At 45.4% G+C, this 20,065-nt stretch overlaps 1 pseudogene; it reads right to left on the minus strand.

Annotated features, from left to right (window-relative positions):
• Positions 1 to 18,279: 18,279 nt before the first annotated feature.
• LOC108522881 (dol-P-Man:Man(5)GlcNAc(2)-PP-Dol alpha-1,3-mannosyltransferase-like) overlaps positions 18,280 to 20,065 on the minus strand; it is a 36,243-nt pseudogene continuing 34,457 nt past the window's right edge.

Genomic DNA, 20,065 nt, shown 5'->3' on the forward strand with positions numbered 1-20,065 from the left:
GCAAACCATCCATCCCAAATCCACACCCCCCAACCACGCCCTTTATCTAACTCTTACTCACCACGCCAGTATATCCCCCATCCTAAATCACCCCAAAGCCAGATACCAGGCAGCCAGAGACCACCCCCGGAGCCCAGAGCCTGCTGACACTATTGTAACCGTCCAGTACCAAGCCCTTCCCACCAGGCCTTGCCTTTCCCACAGAAAACACAAGCTGCAGCCCAGCCTCTGCACTCACTCCTCCTCCTTTCTGCCTCTTGCCAGACATGGATGCTTCCCCGTGCATCCCCACTTGGCATGGTGTGACCTCTCTACTCAGAAAACATGAAGAATAAACATCTACTTTCAGTGGCACTCTCCGTGCCATCATTCAGTCATCCTCATGAACTGCAGTCCCAGGGGAGGACCCTGACACATCCCTGCTTATTGACCCTCCTTGTCTGCATTTGTCCACTGTCACCAAGCCCTAGATGCAGAATCCGCACCTGAGGCTGGGGCTGCAGTGGAAAGTGGGGAAGGCGTGCTTGTCTTAGGCTGAGACCCTGGCAGACCTCCCTCTGTGACCACCTCACTGAGTTACGTGTCCTCTAAGCCCCTAGAGAATGCTGGAATGCCTGCACGGTGTCATACACTCCGTCCAGCCCCTAGGATGCCCCAAGAAATGTTCTTTAAATACAACCCCCAACATCTTATCTACAAATGGCTTGTGGATGCCTTCCTAAGACATAATTGGGACACTATAAAATTCACCCTTTTAACCTGTACAATTCAGTACTTTAAAAATATTTATATGTACAAAGTTTTGCCATCCTCACCACTATTTAATTCCGGAACATTGTCATCATCCCAAAAGAAACTCCATACTGTTAGCAGTCAGGGCCTTGGCCCCTGGTAACCACTGATTGATTTTCTGTCTTAATGATTTAGCCTGCCCCAGGCATTTCACAGCAGTGGAATCATACGCTATGCGGCCATTGTATTTGACTTTTGTACTTGGCATAAAAAAGGGATAAACCTATTCATTGCAGATAGTGGAGGTCCACATTTTGTTAATTCTTCCATCTGTAGATGGACATTAGGGTTTTTGCCATGGTTTGTCTGTTAAGCATCATGCTGCTGTAAACAATATGTGTACAAGTGTCTGTGTGAACACGCTTTCATTTCTCCTGGATTTATACTAGGAGTGGGATGGCTGGATTGTATGGAAACTCTATGTTTAATATTTTGAGGAGCTGCCATACGGGCTTTCCGAGCAGCTGCACCATTGTGTCCATCAGCAGGGCACAAGGGATCCCTTCTCTCCACATCTTGTTATCCAGCATCTTTTTCACTGTAGCCATCCTAGAGGGCGAGAAGTGCTATCTCACAGTGGCTTAGATGTGCATTCTCCTAGTAACTAATGACATTGAGTGTCTTTGCACATGTTAACGAGACATTTGTATATTTTATTTGAATAGATGTCTATGCATGTCCTTCACCCATGTTTTGGCAAATCTGCGTTTATTTTCTCCCATTCTGTGAGTGGTTTTTTTTTTCACTTTCTTGATAGTGTCCTTTGAAGACAAAAGTTAATTTTGGTGAAGTCTAATATATCTATTTGTTTTCTTTGTTGGTTTTGCTTTTGGTTTCATGTCTAAGAAATGACTGCTTCATCCAAGGTCATGAAGATTTACACCTGGTTGCTTCTCAGGATTTAATCTCCCTTTGCTTTTGATGACTCCAGTGATGATCTACACTCTTCAAGGAGGATAAGGAGGAAAAATATTACAGAAAAATTAGTCATTCCAATGCACTCTTTTTTAGTAATCCCAAGAGATTAATGGCTGACATCATAGAGAAGACCAACACTTAAGACTATGTGGAAATTATTAAATTGTATATTTTGGGGAGACTCCTTCTCCTTCCTCCAGCGTTCTTTCTTTACATGCCACTGGTGGCCTTCAGGTTTGCCTTTTGTGCATGTAAATTCAATGAGCTTGTTATTGGCCCTGGATAACGGAGGCTGCAAGCCTTTGGAGACCTTCCCATTCCTGTCTCCCTCCATCCACGCTCCTGAAGTTAAATTTCTGTTCCTTTTTTTTTTTTTTTTTAATTTTTTTGAGACAGGGTCTCATTCCTTCACCCAGGGTAGAGTGCCAGAGTGCAGTGGCTAGGTCATGGCTCACTGCAGCTTCGATTTCCTGGGCTCAGGTAATTCTCCCCCCTCAGCCTCTCGAGTAGCTAGAACTACGGGTATATGTCACCACACTCAGCTAATTTTTGTGTGTGTGTGTATTTTTAGTAGAGATGTAGTTTCACTATGTTGCCCAGGCTGGTCTCGAACTCCTGGGCTCAAGTGATCCACCCGCCTCAGCCTCCCAAAGTGTTGGGATTACAGGCATGAGCCACTGCACCCAGCCCCCTCTCTGTCCTTTTGCAGCTGCACTGCCTGCTGCTGCTGCTGTGGACTGTCACAGGACCCCACGGACTGGCACTTTTCAAGCATGTAGCCATGTGTGACATGCAGTGGCTGCCTTCTCAGGGCCAAACCAGATTAAGAAGGCCATTGTTGTGTTCCACATTACACAATAGACTTGAAATCATTGAAAAGGACCCTTGTTGAGTCTTACCTCAACAAGACTCTACCTAAAAATCATTCCACACCCACATCTCAGCTCCTCGAGGCTCTGCCTTTCTAGATTGTGCTACACAAATCTGAAAAATCTAAGTTTTTATCACCCCTGCAGAACAAGGGACCTCTCAGCTTGAGTTCAACCCTGGCTGCAGATGGAAACATTTTCCAGACACCTGAATATGATACGCCAGGATATTCTAGACCTTCGGCATGGACATGATGCATGCTTCCCTCTCTCCCAGACACCAAGATGCGTCCCACAAACGGGACTCCCAACCTCCACAGAGGGGCAGCCAGAGCTCTGCCCTCCTCTCCAGTCTGCAGTTCTCTGAGTACAGCACTCCCTGACTGCAGTCCTACCCCCAGCCCAGGCCTTTGGGGCTCAAAACTGTTGCTTACACATTCAGGAAATGAAGAAAAAATAAAATAAAAACTCATTCAACCCACACTTCCTGCCCTGGAAAAATCCGACTATTGTTCTTTCTAGGCAACATCCTTAAAGCCCCGCATTTTCCCAGATTTTATCACATCTGCCCCTGGAGGCTGCAGTTTCTCATTAATATACAGTATTCCTGGAGTGTGTTTGGTTTGGTTTTCTGCTGCCAAGCCTGGGGGAGTTGGCAGTTCAAGCCAGCTCCTGATATTTAATCACACTTTGCATTTTACCCATCCATTCTTCCTAACCCTTTTACTAGCTCGCTTTTAATGAGAAAGAAGAAACTAATTTTAAACACACACACACACACACACCACAGTGGTAACACTATCTCCAATTCATTCATCCATCAGCTCAGAAATTATAATTATAATGCATATTAATTTGCAAGTGCTACATAATTTGATTTGTGTATTTAATGCCAAAAGATTAGACATTTCTCATCTTACGCTGTTCCTTCCAGCAGCAATTCATTCTCTATCCAGGGTGCTGCTCTGTGGCTGACGTGGGCTCTACTAGTCTGATTTGAGGTAACACAATGATAAACCACTTCCTGCAAGCTGGTGTACATCCAGATTCTCTACACTTTGACCAAAATTATGACCAAGATCAATTAAGTGATTTAAAAGTAAAATGTACTGGGTGAGCTTTGTGTAGGGAAGACAGTACTCAAGCAGTCTGCTCTGAACCTTCAGGTAAAAACCGGAAAAAGTCTCTAAAATACCTGAAGTCGAAGTGTCCCCAGTCTTTCTGGAAATTAAAGGACTAAGATAATTTATCATGCAAGGATTTTTTTCTCTAGATTGGACAATAATCTTTATTTTGATTTTATATGTAAGGCATATAAGTTCTGAGAGGAATATGCAGTTACTAATAACGTTTATTAATGACAAACCTCTAACTATGAGCCAGGAAAAATGCAAAATGTTCACAACCAGGACTTCAAAATTTATAAAATAGTATTAACATTTTTATTTATAGAACAATCAAACTAAGTCAAACAAATGTTTTCAGTGACTGGCCTAAGGTCACACGTACGGTCAGTGGAATATCAAAGCACACACTGACTCTGAAGCCAAGTTCTCAATCCCCAGATCTGGTCTTCAAGTCCAATGTCATTTTGACAACTGGCATGACTATCTGTAAATTTGCAATTTACAGCCTTAATTTCCCGACTTCAATGGAAACTTCACAAAGGAAGGTAACTTCACTGTTTCGTTCAATGTTATACATTCAGCCCCTGGAACAGAACTGGAGTCTTGGTAACAACAATAAATCTTGATTGAACAAAAGGAATGAATCCAAAATGTGTCACACGACCATCATCTGGTCATTTATGCAAGGATAACTGCAAATGCAAAAAAAAGATTCAGAAGCCTCTCTGGACTGAATATAAAATGGTTTATGCTCAGGCCAGGCACGGTGGATCACGCCTGTAATCCCAGCATTTTGGGAGGCTGAGGAGGGTGAATCACAAGGTCAAGAGTTCCAGACTAGCCTGGCCAATATGGTGAAACCCCATCTCTGCTAAAAAAAATTAGCCAGGTGTGGTGGCATACACCTATAGTTCCAGGTACTCAGGGGGCTGAGGCAGGAGAATCGCTGGAACCCAGGAGGTGGAGGTTGCGGTGAGCCGAGATCATGCCACTGCACTCCAGCCTGGGTGACAGATCGAGACTCTGTCTTAAAAAACAACAACAACAACAACAACAAAATTATGCTCAAAGTTTGCAATACTAAGGAAGGATGTTAAATAAATGCCATGCTTGTTTCTTTTATTATTAGCGTATACATTTTAGTACCTTCTCCCTAACATGTCCACCGCAATAATCCCCTCACCCAAAGCTGTTGTTGATTTGATAGTGAGCTTCACAGCTGAGCCTCTTAATACTCACAGAAATAGTGTGGTCATGTGGGCTCCCTGGTTCTGGTGCTGTTTCTTGATGTTTCCAGCAGCAGACAGTCTCTCTTGAATCTCAGGGTTCTCCTGGCAACCCCTAACACTTGCTGTGGCTTTCCTTATATCTACTTGTCCCTGGTTGTCAAATTATCTAGGGGCACCTGTATCTTGGTGTCTGCTCCAGCCTAGGGGTGCCATCCTTGCCCATCTACCATCACAGGTCGTTGCACCTGCAGACTTGCATACACTACAAGTGTATCCAATCTGGCCGCAGCCTGATGTTCCAGGAAATACCTTCTTAGCAGCAGAGAGCGGGGAATAGAAATTTTGGATAAGCAAGTGGTGCCATTTTCATAATAAGTTCAAAAAGAAATATTACAAAAGAAAAAAACTCAGAAGTCAGTCTTTTCACTTGTGCTCAAAATCCTCCTCCAACTCTCAATTCTTTCAAAAGAAAATTAGGATCCCAGATGCTCCCCAATATTTCTTCTGGTTTCAAAACTCTTCATTTAATCAAGTTTTATCTCCATTTTGGATTACTCCATAAAAGCATTGAGTTTCTTAGAATAAACATAAATGCATTTTGTACCAAACCAAACAAAATTAAACTTGAGAATGTCTTCAAGCTTACCTATCTCACATCAAGCTCAATCATCATCTAACAGTCACTAAACACCATCAAATAATGGATTGTGCCACCACTGAGGATTCTAGAGATGCAGTTTATATATGTTTTGGCTACATTTATTCTCGCTCTCAGGTTTCCTTAAGAGAAAAATGAATATTTTGATATGAGCAGACATTGCCAAAGAACGGTTTCACTCTCAGTCACCAGTAGGGTACAAATAAAATTATAAATCCACACAATAGGCAGGGTGGGGAAGCTGAAGAGACCCTGGCAGATTAGAGTATGCATACTTAAGTGAAAAATGTTCGATCACTTTTTCTAAAAAGTAAAACCGGCATAGGCCAAAAGTAGATTATCTGTTGCTACTCACTGAATGTTCATGTCTGTGTCCCTCTGGAATTCACATGTTGAAACCTTGTGAATTTATTACGGATGGTTATTAGGAGGTGGGGCCTTGAATAAGTGACAGATCTTGAGGGTGGATCCGACATGAGTAGGATTATAGCCCTTATAATAGAGACCCCAGAGGACTCTCTTACCTTTTTCACCATGTGAAGATACAAATCCTGGAAACAGGCCCTCATCATGCCCTGAATGTGCTAATGCCATGTTCTTGGACTTCCCAGCCCCCAGAACTGTGAAAAATAAATGATTGTTGTTTAAACCACCCAGCTTATGGTATTCCGTTATAGCAGCCCCAGGGGACTAGGACATCTGCATATGAGATACAGCCCTGAAGCCAGCAATTTCTGACGTCTAAGATGCAAGGCAAACCACCCATTCATATATTGTTTGTGGATACTAACTAATAAATAACCATGAGATTTAGTATCAACCAATGTAACTCTTCCAGAGGCATACGTGTGGATGACACCCTTTCAGGTCATATGGGCTAACCAAGTGGAGGATATTCTCTCTTCTTTCTTGTACAGAACTAGATGAAGGTTTTCCCTTTGGGGCTCCTGATGTGATCTTGGAAATTAAATCCTTCAGTGAAGCAGATAGAACCCTCTTCTGCACCAGCAGATTCCTCTGAAGGTCGTGCATCACCCCCTGTGGCCTCCAGTAGAATGTGGGTGGCTGTGGGCTCCCCATGACTCTGTGAAGTTTCCCCACCTCCCCTGTAACCAGCATTAGAAGAAAGCAGCTCAGAAGCCATGGGGCCATGAAACAAAGAGCCTAGTAGTTGCTGAAATAGCACAGCCTTCCATTTCATCAACTATGAGACCCAAAAATGCATGAACTAATGGAACGTCCTGCAGGAGACCACCAGAGGAGCTGCCAAAAGCATCTTCTTTTCCGCAAGGCGAGGGGGTACAGAAAATGGTTGCCTCTTGGAAATTAGCCCCTGGAGAAGAATCAACATGGAGAAATGAAAAAACTTCTCTAACACTAAGCACTTTACCAGGAATATTAAGCTGTTTTTCTTTGATTTTTTTTTTTTTTTCCTTTTTGAGATGGAGGCTCACTCTTGCCCAGGCTGGAGTGCAGTGATGCAATCTTGGCTCACTGCAAACTCCACCTCCCGGATTCACACCATTCTCCTGCCTCAGCCTCCCAAGGAGCTGGGACTACAGGTGTCCACCACCACACCCGCCTAATTTTTTGTCTTTTTAGTGGAGATGGGGTTTCACCGTGTTAGCCAGGACGGTCTCAATCTCCTGACCTCGTGATCCACCCGCCTTGGCCTCCCAAAGTGCTGGGATTACAGGTGTGAGCCACCGCACCCGGCCTAAGCTGTTTTTTAACTTTCTCCCTGTCTATCTCCATTCGTTCCCCTATGTTATCCCCATATCAGGATTCACACCAATGGATCCTCTGATCATTTCAAGCAAAGTGCTTCAGATCAGAATCACTTGCCATTGAGGATAGGCATCTATATTTTCCAGTCTGTGCCCACACAGGCCAGGCACAGCAGCTATTTCGTGATTCCCACCTCCACCTCTATGCCAAGTGCCTCCTCTGTTGGTTTTCTGTGGCTGCTGTAACAACCACCACAGACCTCATGTCTTAAAACAACACACATTTATTCTCCCACAGTTCTGGAGACCAGGAACCTGAAATCAGGGCCACTGCAGATGCGAGCAGGGCTGTGCTCCTGGAGGCTCTGGAGTGGTCCTTCCTGGGGGCTGGGGGGTCCCTCCCTGGCTGCTTCCAGCCTCCAGTGGCTGTGGGTGTCCCGTGGCATTCCAGGCTTTTGACCACATTACCCCAGCTCCTCCGACCTCTCTCTGCCCCATCTTCATCATTGCCTTCTTCTGTGGTCCAATCTCCCCCGACCTGTCTCTTATAGGAACCTCCATGATTATATTTAGGATCTGCTCAGATAACCCAGGATAACCTCACATCTGCAAAGTCTGTTTTGTCTTATAAGAAATGACATTCATGGATTCCAGACTTCAGACCTAATGCCTTTGGGGGTCATTTTCAACCTACCCCATCTTTCCAAGATGGTTGAAAGGAAGGCACCTGAATTTAGGAGAGGACCGTACCCGTTGAGCGCTCACTGAGAGACACATGGCAGCATGGCCTCAGCATAGCAGCAGGATAACATAAACCTAAGGACAAAAAATCCAGATTAATCTAGACTGGGTCATGGGCTCAGAGCATGAGATGGGCCTTCAGGGAGCCCCCATTTAGTTTCAGCCACTTGGCAATCACGCTGACCAGGAAGGTGGTTCCGTTTCTGCTGCAATGTCTCAGGCAGTTGGGCATTTACTAATCATGCACAAACACACCAATCTTTCTAAACTAAAATTTATATCATACCCCTCCCCTGTGCGAGTACATCAGTGGGTCCTTGGAGATGACGTCCCAGCACCCTACCTGCTTTCAAAGTCCTTTGTGGTAACAGGTGCAGCCCAGTCCACCAACACCTCCCTGAGTGATAGTCTTTATAATTTGGGAATTATAATTCCCAAGCATGCCATGTGTTTTCTGCTAGGGCAACTTCGCACCTGCTGCTGACCAGATCTGGCCGAAGCCTTCCTTCCCAACTTCATACTCTCTCTTGCTGCAATGAGGATATCCACCCTTGTCATTTTGGCAGTTTTTTCTTTATCTGTTGTGAGGCCCTGTTATTAAGTAAATACTAACTTGCAATCATTATATCTCCACATCAAATTGTTCCGCTTGCCCTGCGGGAGTCCATTTTTATTCCTAGTGCTCTCTGCCTTAGAATCTACTTTGTCTGACATCGACATTGCTGCCTCAGCTGTAGTGGCACCGGCATTTTCTGGGTATAGTTTTTTGCACTTTTCTACTTGCAATTTTTCTGCACCTTTGTGTTATAGACATGTCACAGGTAACAGCATAGAGCCAGATTTTGAATGTTAAAAGTTCCCTGTGACTTCTCCTATCTAGTTGTAGAAATGTTTTTGTGTTGGGGTAACTGTGCTTAATAAAGTCACATCTTCCAAGTCTTTCATAATTTTTGCCTCTCTTCACAGCTCTTTAATATTATGTACCTAATACATATATTATATTCACATATATATCTTTAAATTGTCACTATTCTTTAAATTTTAAAGAGGTGTTACTTTATTTTAAAAAGTTAATTATGATGAAGTTAAATAACAAAAGTTAAAAGTTAAATAACTCTCGCTATTTAACTTTGTCTTAATTAACACTACTGTGTCATAGGTTTAATTAAACATATCTGTGGATGTATATGTGAATGTGTATCCTAAAATGTATTGAAATAACTATGGAAGGGAACGTGGAAAATGTGTTCAAATGTTTGCTCGTGAACCACAAGAAATGTTTTAGAGAATCTCCAGGGTGCAGTCTTTAAGTAGCCCTGGATAAATTAATAATCTTTTATTTTCTAGAATAAAGAACTGTCTGTTTATGTAAGGCTATTTAGATCAGCAAGGAATTTGTCACCTTTTCTCAAAATAAATACAGGACAACACAATTACCAGCCAAGGCCATCTGTGGATAAGGTGGAGAAGGGTGGAGAAGCCACTGGGCCAGGGCCGTGAAACGCACCCCATGCCCACTCCACAGTGGTTGGCTAGGCAGAGCCCCACATTTCCATTTTGTAGAAAAACGAGCAGACTATGCAAGCATGGCTGTTTACTAATTATAGTACCCATAACATAAAAAATAAAGTAGGTATTCAGAATGTATAGGAATGTTCCCAGCAACTCAGACAAGAAGACATTTCTCCCTTGGGTCACCATGAAGAGAGCAGCATGTAATGCCAGCTTTAGCAGCGGCCCAGGAGTCAAGGCAGTCCTTCGACCTATTTCCTCCTGCACACCCTGGTGTGGACCAATGGGCCCAGGTCAGAGCGCCAGACAATGCAGCAGCTCTCCCTGAAAATGGGGTAAGCCCAGTTTCACTGTGCAAGAGCACTGCTTGACTCCTTTTTCATGAACCGCTGAACCAAGGCAGCCCACGGAATGTCTATAGGACCACAGGGCTGTACCGCTGAGTCGTTCCTGAAGACTATTTCTGTCCCTCAAGCTTCTCATAAGCCCTTGAGTAGCAGAAAGCTCAAAGTTCTACTTCACAATGAGTGGAGTGTGGCCATTCTATTTTCATAAGTTCAGACTCAGGCCAGCACAAGGTAGGTTTGAAATCTATCTGGCAAAGCTGAGAAGCTTGATTTGATGTGGATTGGAATCAAAAGCTTGCTGGGGAAAACTAGATGCAGAGAGACTGTGAAGGCTGGAAGTGACAGCGCAACTTAAAGCCTCTAAGCCTTGATGTATCCTGCTTCTCCTGGTCTTCTTTCCTCAATCAGTCCTGAGACGTACAGTGTGGTGGCTGTCCGTCATTCCTTTTCACATTTTTTTTTAAATTATACAATAAATGTATGAATAAATTCCTATTGGAAAAGATTTAAGCTATTCAGAAGAATCATATCAAACTGTGGAAAGTCCTCACCACCATTCTGGTTTGTTTCCTGAAGATAAGTCTTAGCATCCTTTGGTGCCCTTTGCTGTGCATTTATACACACTCATACATATGCACACAACACACAAATCCTCCCCTGTTCAAACACCCACACTCACATGCACACCCATACATTCACACTGATACACACACATGCACACACACTGACACCTCACCTTTGTCTTACCCATATGATGTGTCTGAAGGATACGTCCTTGCTGGCTGTATTCAGCACCTGGCCTACACAAGTTTAGCTCCCATTTGTTTTTATTTATTCCAGGTGGATCTTAAATTGTTATGAGTGAAGCCTGTTCTCTGAAATTCACGCGTGCCTCTGAATATGACCTTCCTCTTTGGAGGTGGGCTCTTCCCAGAAGGAATCACGTTAAATTGGCTTCATTAGTGTGGTTCTTAATCCAGCATGACTGGCGTCTTTACAAAATGGGAAATTCGGACACAGACACAGGGGAGGAGCACCATGTCCACACGAGGGCTGAGATTGGGAGGGTGCCTCTCTACGCCTAGGAACGCCACGATCTCCTGCGAACCCTGAGACGCTGGGAGAGAAGCTGGAACTGACGCCGCCTCATGGAACCAATGTTGCCATCACCTGGACCTCAGACTTCCAGCCTCCAGAACCGGGAGGGGATACATTGATCTTGTTTAGGCCATCTGGTTTTTGGTGCTTCATTAGAGAGGTGCTAAGGAACTAACACACACACACACAAACACACACTTATATGCACACAAACACACACATAAACATACACACACATAATATGCCAAAAGGTTTTAAGAACTATAAAAAAACATGATAAACAGTGAGGACAGAGAGACTCTGGGAGCGGGGATAAGGGAGGGAGGGAGGGACATCACTGCTTCATGGGAAAGCCTCACTATACTCAGAGCATCTGAGAGCTCAGAGAAGGAGGGCAAGGCCAGGCAAGTGCCAGGGGAAGAGCACACTGGTCACAGGGAACTGCAGGGCCAAGTCCCCACGGCAGGACATGGCTTGGGAGGTGGAAGGGGATCTAGGAGCTCAGGGAGGTAGGGTGGGGGCCTGAGTGAGACGGCAGAGGCACCATGAGATGTGGGGTCTCTTGGACCACTGTGTTCTCCTGTGTCTGCTGAGCTGCGGGCAGGAGGCAGGCGCAGGGGGTGGGGAAGGAGAACTGTGACTTGTAAGACCCTCTGGCTGTGGCGAGGAGGAAGTGATGAGGAGGAAGGAAGGGTGGAGGCTTTGAGGCCAACTGAGAGGCAGTCATGAAAATGCTGGTGGGAGACGGCAGCTCCAGAGGGGAGGGCATGGGAAAGAGGCCGAGCCTGGATGCCTCCTGCAGGTGGGGACAAGGAGCCTTGCTGATGGATGGGATGTGGGTGTGAGCAGAGGGGAGTCAAGGATGGTGTCAAGGTTTTGGGCCGACACATTCAGGCAGATGGGCCTGGGCTCCCTGCAGTGATAGAGCAGGGATGAAAGGCAGAACCTGTAGGCTCAAAGTGCAGCATGGCAGCCGGGCAGCACATGTTTTGCAGAATTTTTGAAGAATACTAAGGTTTCATTTGCATTCTTATTTGGCCAAACATTTTCCACCTTAAACGGTCTGTTGTTGAAAGTTGAACACCTCCTCTGTAACTCCAGACAGAAGGGTTTTAACTAATAGGTGTCCCAGCTTCTACCAAGCTGTTTTCATTCCTAAGCCACCTCCACCACCTGTTCCAAGACACTGGACAATTCTCCCTGCCTTGAGTGGAAGGGATTGTCAGTGACAGGCAATCAGCTAGGAACATAACATTTTTCTCCTCCAAGCTGCAACCCAGCCAGTCTTTTTTTAGGACAACTTAAGCAACAATTAGGCATCCAAAAATCTAAATTAAAATTCAGCTGTGTGAGTTGCTGGCAGTGCTACTGAGGTGACAAATGGATGGATAGAAGTACTCCCCTTGTGTGCACACACATATACACATACAAATAAAAAATAATAACACAGAGAAAATGAAGCCATGAGAACTGTGCTGACCTGCTGTAAAGCAGTAGACCTGGTGAAGTGCAATTTACTTTATTTAAAGTTGAAATAGAACTATTATGTTTGAGAAGAACCGGTGTTCTGTGAAGGACTCTTTAGAAGAAGAACTCATAGACTCCACCTCGATTTTTTAGGTTGAATAGCTGAAAGCCAAAGGGTTTCAATGACTTTTAAGGTCATGTCATGGAGAATGGCAAAGCAGGACCAGGACTCCCTACAGCCCTGCCTCTCTGTCCATTACTCAAGAAGCAACTCACAACTTCCTCCCTACATGCTCTGCCTGTTCCTAATGCAAGACTCTCAGGAACTTCAAATTCCTTGTTTTCCATAGCCTGCAAGCCATCCAAATACCTAGCCAAGAACCAAATACGAGAAGAAACACTGACAATGGCGAGAGAGGCTGGAGCAAGGCTGCCCCTGATGGCTGACCTCCTACTTTGTGGCCCCGTTGTCCATGGAGACCCACAGGTGCTCCACAGGCCATCCCTGGGTGGGTTTGCATGCGATGTCATCCCTTTAGAGGGACAGCTAGAGAACCTGGATTGAGGGACATTTAGAAGGAAAGGAATGTGGAGGGCAGTTTTAGTATAAGCAGGAAGTTGAAAGAGCGAAAACACCTCGCAGGAAGCCGTGGAGTGGACTAGTACAGGGAGCTCCTCCTGGGGTCCAAGGCACGTTGGAGCTTGGGGGTCAGGGGAGCAGGGGAGCGGAAGGAATGCTATGGGGTTGTTGGACGCCAGCACATCCACGAGGGAGAGGTCCTCTGGCATCTCATAGGAAGAGTCACTTTTTCCCCAGCTTCTCTTTGCGGTTGCCCTGGGACCGTCCAGGGGAACACTGCCCATGTCGCTGTGCCCGGGCAACCCATATTGTCTTCATGGTAGGTTGTTTTCTTTTCTATTTGCGCCCATGCTTTGAATCCCAGATCTTTTAAACTTTCTCAGACACTGAGTTCTAAGATCCTGGAGACAAGCTGCAGCACTTGTCAAGAAGAGTGAAAAATGGACATACCAGGATGACATGGTATTTTTAAATCAGCAGTAAATATTCATCTGGGCTATAAATGTCTCAGGTCTCTTTCGTGCTGCAGAGTAATGTAAATAGTACTTGTGTGCCTGTCTGACCTCTCCTCGGTTCCCCCGATTCCAGGCTGTCAAGTCATGCTTGGGGATGGGGGAGTGGGGACCATGGAGCAAGGGCATGCCTTAGTCACCATCCTTCCCCCAGTCCATGGCAAACATTCATTGTGTCCCAATGAGTCATCCCTTACTGTAGCCCACGGGGGATCCTTCACCCTGGTTGGTGAGCTCCTCTCTTCCCAGGGGGTTCAAGGGCCAACGAAAAAATGTTGTTTGCAAGTACAAGAGGATCTAAAAGTAAAACTATTACTTCATTCATCACTGTGAGGACAGTAGACTCAAGGGTCTTCTGCAGGGTCTAAGATCAGTGACAAAACTAAGACATCTTTGCACAGAACTTTGTCAGACAAAGATGATGGCTTTTTGCTATTAAATTCCAATGTATCACAGAGAGAGTGAGAGGAACAGAAAGACTTAATAAAAATTCAGCCCACATGTGAAATTTCAGAAGTTTTCTCTTATTAAAGAAGAGATTATCCATCCATTAATCTCACCGACTTTTGTGGAGACCTACCATGCATCTTACCACCTTCGGAGAGCTGAAAAGAGACAGACCCCAAACAAACCTTATATTGAGCCAGAGAAGGGCTACAGTAGAGTCATGGCACAAGGGAGGGAGGGACAGGGCCCTCTGGGGTCTGGTGCATGGGACAGGGGAGAGTAGGTGGTGACAACAGCAAAGTTGACAATGGAAAGTCTTCACTTCTCTGTACAACGGCTAAGAAGATGCAGTATTTCTGGAAGAATTTTCTATTTGGTGATGCCACTAAGAAACCCCTAATTTTTTAAACTCATACTTTCTTACACTTCATTGTTTCTGTGGGCACCTAAAATATCCAAATTTAAAAACAAACAAACAAAAAAGAAAAAGAAAAAAAAACAAGAAAAAACAATCTTTGAGAGAAACTGTAACAATATTCTGTTTTCCACCATCTACCAGTTATTTTCCAGAAAAATCTAGATTAGACACCTGGTTAGTGATTTAATAGAAAATTAAAGTCAACATTTTTTAATTTTAAAATTTTATTTTCTCCCATTTATCAGAAACACATAGTCAGAATCAACTTAATAGGGTAGGCTCTCTAGAGAATCCATCTAAGACCTGAATACACAGTGCTTGTGGTACATTAGGAAAGGATATTTGGTCTTTGTCTCCAGTCCCTGGCTCAAAGCTCCTAAAACCCTTGGAATTTTCTGAGTGAGAAGCGGGATTAGAGCATCTGTTGTTCTAATGGGGCAACTCCCTGTGGGGTCCTGGAAAGCTTCAGGACGGTGGTGGTCATCCGAAAGACCAAGCCTTGATTAGAAGCCTGGGGCTTTCAGCCCCACCCCACAGGGAAAAGGGGCCAACGGTTGAGTGAATCACCAACAGCCAGTGATTGCATCAGTTCCGTCTATGTTATAAAACTTTCATGAAAACCACTAAATGACAGGTTCAGAGAGAGCTCCACATGCCTGGAGGGAGGATGTCACACCCCAGCTCCACAGGGCAGAAACTTCTGTTCACGGAACCTCTCTGACCTTGGGCGACGCACCCTTTATCTGGTCATACGCTTTGCCCTTTATAATAAACTGGTGGTCATAAAGGGAGTGGCTTTGCCAGCTTTGTGAGCCATTCTACCACATCATCCACCTGAGGAGGCATGGTGGGTCCCCCAGCATGTAGCCACTCAGTCAAAGGAACTGGGAGCCCAACATGTGGAGTTGGATTGGCGTGTGGAGTGTGGAGGGAGGACTGAGTCCTTCACCAGTGGGATCAGCATGAGGGGTTGGATTGGTATGTGTAGTGAGGACTGAGTCCTTCACTGATGGGACCAGCATGTGGGGTTGGATTGGTGTGTGGAGTAAGGAGTGAGTTCTTCACGCATGGGATCTGCATGTGGGACTGGATTGGAATGTGTAGTGAGGACTGAGTCCTTCACCAATGGGATCAGCATGCGGGGTTGGATTGGCCTGTGGAGTAAGGACTGCATCCTTCACCCATGGGATCAGCATGTGGGGTTGGATTGGCCTGTGGAGAAAGGACTGAGTCCTTCACCGATGGGATCAGCATGTGGGGTAGGATTGGCATGTGGAAGAAGGACTGAGTTCTTCACGGATGGGATCTGCCTGTGGGGTTGGATTGGCATGTGGAGGGAGGACTGAGTTCTTCACAGATGGGATCTGCAGGTGGGATTAGATTGGCGTGTGGAATGAGGACTGAGTCCTTCACTGATGGGATCAGCATGTGGGGTAGGATTGGCATGTGGAGTGAGGACTGAGTCCTTCACCGATAGGATCAGCATGTGGGGTAGGATTGGCATGTGGAGGAAGGACTGGGTTCTTCACGGATGGGATCTGCAGGTGGGATTGGTTTGGCGTGTGGAAAGAGGACTGAGTCCTTCACCAATGGGATCAGCATGTGGGGTTGGTTTGGCGTGTGGGGTGAGACCAGTCTTGTGGGACTAGTCCTTCAGTGATGGGATCTGATGCTACCCCTGGTAGAGAGCTGAATTAAGTTGAATCTCCAGACACTCAGCTGGTGTCAACGACTTGGAGAAGTGGCGTTAGAAAAGACACCATACATTTGGCGACAGGAGGGAAGCAAACCTCCCATGGCCTCACCCCAGAAAGGATGCCTAGCAATGCTGATTAAATCAGTGGAGTTGGTGGGGTGCGGTAGTTCACACTTGCAATCCCAGCACTTTGGGAAACGCCCCCGCAAATTATGAAGACCAACAGCTTCTCCTGCAGCTGCAGGCCTCTACATTCCAGGGGCCATTGGAGGGAGGCTGGTGGAGAGAGGTGCGGGCAATGCTCATGCTACCCGGAGGCGCTGGGCTGCTCTCCCTCCCCTCCGTCGGGGTTGGGGCTGCCTGTGACTGTGCCACCTGGGCTGAGTGTCTGGGAGAGACTGACTGGACCCCAGGAGCAGGGGGGCCAGGATCACCGGCAGAACATATCCACACTATATTTACTTAGAAATTTTATCTTCCACTTAATCTAAAGCCAGCTGTTTTCATCATCTCTCTCTCGCTCGCTCTTTAAGAAAAAACATCTATCTGTGTTTATAGAGAGAGATACTTTTTTTTATGAAGCATTTGCCAGATGAGGAAAAAATATCCTGGAGTCTACTTTTATTTTTACAAAATAAAATATTATTTTGCAAAATAAATGTTTAAAGATAATTACTTAAATTATCTTCAAAGGACGGGTGTAGTGACTCACACCTGTAATCTCAGCACTTTGGGAGGTCGAGGTGGGTGGATCACCTGAGGTCAGGAGTTCGAGACTAGCCTGGCCAACATGGTGAAACCCCATCTCTACTAAAAATACAAAAACTAGCTTAGTATAGCTTCTGCTAAGGCAGAAGAATCGCTTGGACCTGGGAAGGGGAGTTTGCAGTGAGCCAAGATCGTGCCACTGCACTCCAACCTGCACTACAAGAATGACACTCCTTATCAAAATAAATAAATAAGTTAAATTAAATTAATAAAATAAATTATCTTTAAAAAGATAATTTTTTTCTAGACTTGCTAAGAATATAATCACAGATGTGAGATAAATCTACTGACTATGAATGTTTGGTTAAAAGAAACCTTTTAAGTGATTTTCATTCCTTAAGATGAAAATCTGAATGGAACAATCAATGAGTAGGTATATGCATGTGTGAGTGTGCATGTGTGTATGTGTGCATGCATGTGTGTACGTGTGCATGTGTGTGTACGTGTGCATGTGTGTACGTGTGCATGTGTGTGTACGTGTGCATGTGTGTATGTGTGCATGTGTATGTGTGTGCATGCGTGTGTGTCAGTGTGCATGTGTGTGCATGTGTACACATGTGTATGTGTGCATGTGTGAGTGTGCATGTGTGTGTGTGATAGTCCCTTCATTTCTGATACTTTGAATACAGAGTTCCATTAGCTCCACTAATTTATTATTATTATTGTTATTATTTTGAGACAGAGTCTCACTCTGTCACCCACACTGGAGTGCAGTGTCGCGATCTCAGCTCACTGAAACCTCTGCCTTCTGGGTTCAAGTGATTCTCCTGTCTCAGCCTCCTGAGTAGCTGGGATTACAGGTGTGAGTCACTACACCCGTCCTTTTGAAGATAATTTAAGTAATTATCTTTAAACATTTATTTTGCAAAATAATATTTTATTTTGTAAAAATAAAAGTAGACTCCAGGATATTTTTTCCTCATCTGGTAAATGCTTCAAAAAAAAATATATCTCTCTCTATAAACACAGATAGATGTTTTTTCTTAAAGANCTTGCGGGGCGTTTTAATGCATTTTTACAATTGTTTTGCTCTTGCTGCTCTCCTGAATTCTTTGCCCCAGCCCTGGGAGAGGCCTGGCCGTGGAACATGGCTCTGCCCTGATGTGATGCCTTCTGAACCGGCTGCATTGCAAATGGCCCTTTCCCTTCCTTGGAGAGGGCCAGACAGCACCTTGGGTCTGGTCCCCCAGAATCCTCCTTCCATCTGGCCCCACCAGACCTTGCCATGCACCAGCATCTCTCATCATGGCCACTCCATGTCATCCCACCCTGTCCCTCCTGTGCAGCAAGGGTCATAATCAGACAGCGTCAGGGAGACAGCTTTGTCATTGCGGCTCCAAGGCCATACTTGGGGCGGATTTTAGTTGATTTTCTTATACCATCACTACACCAAAACACAGTTCCAGCCCGTAGCACTTGAATTCTGAATCGTGTTTCTCAGAATACCGATCCCATGAAGATACTGGTAAATGTTCTGTGAAGTAGATGTAAAGACAGAGAGAGAGACAGGGCCACCTGGCCGGCAGCCTGTGGGACAGCCAGACAGCAGACAGCAGAATGTGCCGGATATGCACCAGCTCCGTAAAGTGGACCTGACACAGACGCACTCCCCACTCGGAGCCCAGCTGGGACGCAGGACGCATGCCTGGTGAAGGACTTGCTGTCTCCCTCGTGTAGCGTGTAGGTCTCACTGAGCGAGGCCCCGGTCCGTCAGTGCAGGCAGCCTGGCAGTGAGTGAGCGTGAGATAGCAGCCCTTTTGTCTGTTGCTGTTTTGACATAAAACTTCTGTGCTGGATGTATCTGCACAGTGAAAATGGTTTGGTTTAAACCCTTTTGGTCCACACAATGTCAGGAAAACTAGTTTTCATTGCTATCTGGTGGTCTGGGCATTCGGGAGACATGGTCATAGAAACATCTGATGTGCTGGTATTTATTACATCCCATCAACCTGAGAAGTTCTCCCTCTTGGTTTCCGAGGAAATCAAGACTCTAGCATGGTGAGAAAGAGGGGTCGGCTTGCTCTCCACCATCACAGCAAACGTCCTCTTAATAAACACACAATCAAGTTCACAGGAATCAACACTGGCTTCTAAAGCACTGTGCAGGAAGCACCGTGGCTACTCCGAAAGGCCCCAGGAGGGACAGTGACAGTCAGCCCCTCCGCTACTGCAGCAGGAAGAGATACAACATTTTAGGGATTCCAGGTTCATTCAGGCACACACTTGCCACTGCAAGCACATATGTGTTTCGTAACCTTAAAATATTATTCTAGCTGCATTCACACCTTTGATCTTGGGAGACGCCAGGTGACTTGGGCAGAATGGGATACCTCTAAGGCTGCAGGAAGCGAAGTGGCCCACATGGAACTTAGCTGGTCAGGGGTGGGAAGGGGCCCAGGGCCTTCTGACTGCAGTGCGGGCTTGTCCTCAGGGCTCCCTGCAACCACTCAGTGTCAAATAAGCAGTATTTTCACAGAATGGGCCCATCAGATTGGAATGCAAAACTCCTAGGGGTAAGAAGCACTTATCTTGAGCACTCTTCCTTTCAGATAAACACGCACACATTCAAACACACACACACAACTACTGCTACGATAAATATACAAAGTCTCCTTAAGGAATCATTGTTACTAAAACATCTTAATCCGGAATATGTGCCACTCACATTTCACGCCACAGAAAGCAAAGGCTAAAGTCTTCTTTTCCGAAGACGCTTCTGTTGGTTACCAAATAGGAAAATGTGTCCTTAGAGAATTTCATAATGCAAAATGACCATTTGCTTGGAGCAAAACTGAACCATAGTTAAAGCCACAGTGTCACAGAGAGACCAGCATGGTGTGGCCAAGCCTCTCACACTGGCGTTGACCCACCGGGATGCAGCAGTCTGCCAACAGTTATGAAATGATCACATACTCACTGTAGGTGGATTTGGAGAATACAGAAAAAAGAAAGAAAGAAAGGAAGAAAGGAAGAAAGGAAGAAAGGAGGGAGGGAGGAAGGAAGGAAGGAAGGAAGGAAAGAAAGAAAGGGAAGGAAGGAAGGAAAGAAGGAAGGAAGGAAGGAAGGAAAGAAGAAAGGAAAGGAAGGAAGGAAAGAAGGAAGGAAGGAAGGAAGGAAGGAAAGGAAGGAAAGGAAAGGAAAGGAAGGAAAGGAAGGAAA

This window comes from Rhinopithecus bieti, unplaced genomic scaffold (assembly GCF_001698545.2).
Source record: "Rhinopithecus bieti isolate Rb0 unplaced genomic scaffold, ASM169854v2 scaffold_68553, whole genome shotgun sequence".
Taxonomy (NCBI): Eukaryota; Metazoa; Chordata; class Mammalia; order Primates; family Cercopithecidae; genus Rhinopithecus; species Rhinopithecus bieti.